The sequence below is a fragment of the Coenobita brevimanus genome, chromosome 93 (genome assembly GCF_032717465.1).
Source record: "Coenobita brevimanus isolate Jiangsu-jjx chromosome 93, ASM3271746v2, whole genome shotgun sequence".
NCBI lineage: Eukaryota > Metazoa > Arthropoda > Malacostraca > Decapoda > Coenobitidae > Coenobita > Coenobita brevimanus.
In genome coordinates, this window is record NC_137046.1 from 27682568 (window position 1) to 27685218 (window position 2651).

At 43.6% G+C, this 2651-nt stretch overlaps 1 pseudogene; it reads right to left on the reverse strand.

The window, feature by feature from the left end:
- Positions 1–396: 396 nt before the first annotated feature.
- On the reverse strand, positions 397–514 carry LOC145412650 (5S ribosomal RNA; annotated as a pseudogene).
- Positions 515–2651: the final 2137 nt, after the last annotated feature.

Sequence of the window (2651 nt, forward strand, 5' to 3'; positions counted from 1 at the left end):
TCTTTCTCTTGTGTATAGATGATCCCCTCATCCGTAATGGACTGTATTTTATCTTTAACTTTGGTTTTGCTTCGGATTTATCTGTAAAATAGCTTAGGTTGATCACTACTTTTATATATATCTTCCTCAAACTATCTGTGAGCCTCCCTCCTAATCTTTGTATAATCATTTCTTGCCTGTTTATAGTTGTTATATGCTCTCTCACTATTGTGTCTTCTGTATCTATTACACAGCAAGTCTCTTTTTTTTCTTTTGATTTTTACATTCTGTAATAAACCATCCATCCATCCATTGCTAGACGCCATGTATCCCAGACGGGGTGGCCAATGGCTTAGAGTTAATTGTTTTACAGGGAGGGGCACTAATCCTCCACCAACCCCACTTGACACGTAGGGATGCCAACAGCATCTGGTGTTCCCAGGCGGTCACCCATCCAAGTACTAACCAGACCCAACGTTGCTTAACTTCGCTGATCGGACGGGAAGCGGTGTACTCAACGTGGTAAACCATTTCTTTATTTCCATTTCTGTGTCTGTGTTGAGGAATGTAGTTTTGGACTCCTATTTCATAAAGGTCACAGAATTTTCTATATATAATAATGTGTGTGTGTGTGTGTGTGTAATTCACCGGGTCGGTCGGGATCACTTGATGGTCGTGATGGTCAGATTTTGCCCTCCCGGAAGGGAGCTGAGAGCTCATATAGTCCGATCTAAGGGCGCGGCTGTGACCTTTACACACACACACACACACACACACACCCGTCCCCTTGCTCGAGGGGGACAGTAACCACCCACTTCGTCAGTGAAACTTTTCGCAACCTGAGCGAGGCGCGAACTCCCGTCCACCAGTTGGCAAGTGGGAACGTTACCACTGCACCAGCGAGCGGTGTGTGTGTGTGTGTGTGTGTGTGTGTTTCAGCGCTTGCATGTTCGTGTGGTCATGGCGTGCTGTGCTTGTGTGTATGCGTACCTAAGTTAGCATAGATTTATGGATGCGTGAGCTTGTGTTTATGTACTGTATATTCCTCTTGAACAGGTGCACGGACAATTATCACCCGAAAATCGCCATCCTTTACCACGAAATCTTGAGGCTGTAAAACAAAAAAGAGACCCCAGCTGTGTGTTTCTCAATTGCCCCGCCTCACCCCTCACCCATTTCTCAACTCCACCGTTTCTCAATCCCTTCATGGCCATACCACGGTTTATTGATGAGGTATTCGCCCTCAATTTGCATACCATCTTCGCCCTCCACTTTCATAGTTTCCTTGGACCCCTGTATTGTAGAGAGTGTATTTCCTGTGGTTTGCTGTTTTTTGGACATCATCAATTCTTGACTGGTACGATGTTGTGGAGTGGTTATAACTTGAACCCCGTCCAGCCTGTGTGTGTGTGTGTGTGTGTGTGTGTGCGTGTCCTTATATCAGCTTGTGCAGTTCATCTTTGGTGTTTTACGATCCGTGCGTGTCTTTTGGACTCGTCTGGCCGCTCTTGAACCTTGATTTATAGGTACAATATTCACTCGCCTTCTTTGCTGCCACGTTTTGCTCTTCGTGATGCCTGCGTATATATATATATATATATATATATATATATATATATATATATATATATATATATATATATATATATGGAGCCTCTGTGGTACTGTGGTTAAGTGTGCGTTTTCGGACACTGAAGAACGAGGGTTCGCGCCCCGCCAGGGTGATAAACTTTGGGAGCGTTCTTCTGGTCACGTATTGCATTGGCGGGCACAAGGGGTGCTGTGGTTGAACCACTGTCGCATACTATAAAGTATGCTTGCACCCAGTCGCCTTGCGTGGGCCGATTATACTTGGTTCACAGACTACACACATCCAAAGCCACTCCAGCACTACAATTACACTTACTGTACAAGCACTTCTCACACTACAAACAATCTCTACCAGACAACCTAATCCACTTGGTAGAGATACATTGGCTGTATCGTCCCCACTTCGGTCGGGATAGGCCGGTTCTCCAGTGGATACTCAAACGGCTGATGAGATGATATATATATATATATATATATATATATATATATATATATATATATATATATATATATATACATTAATCTATCTCTGTATATGTATGAATAAATATAAAGAAATAAATATATGTATAAACACTCACATTAATAGTTTAGAGTACGTAGCTAGAGAAGTCTGTCCTCGGTACTGGGTTAATGAAAGTGCAGCAGAACACATACAACTTTTGACGTACTGTATATAGATTCACACGGAGTTTGTTCACTCTACAGGGTTGTCCTGAATCGTCTGCTGACATGCAGTCTCCTTCCACTTCGTTCTTATAATCAGTGGGAGGCGCCAAAACTTGTGAAGTCATTCCCCCAAAGGTCTACCCACAGTCTTAACAAACCGGTTGGATGCGGTAGTCCCCGTTCCGTCACAAGCCATAGCTCCTCCCACCAGGATCAGCCATTGGGAGGCGCCACAACTCGTAACGATAATCCCTCAATGCCCCCTAATCTTCTGCACTTTTACCTCTCTCTTCAGTCACTGCACTAAAGTCTTAGATTATTCCATAGTTCCGGCCTCTCTTCATTCACCAAAACTGTACATGTGAAACATTCTCTCTTGACAACTATCACTTCACCCGTAATTACACTTACTT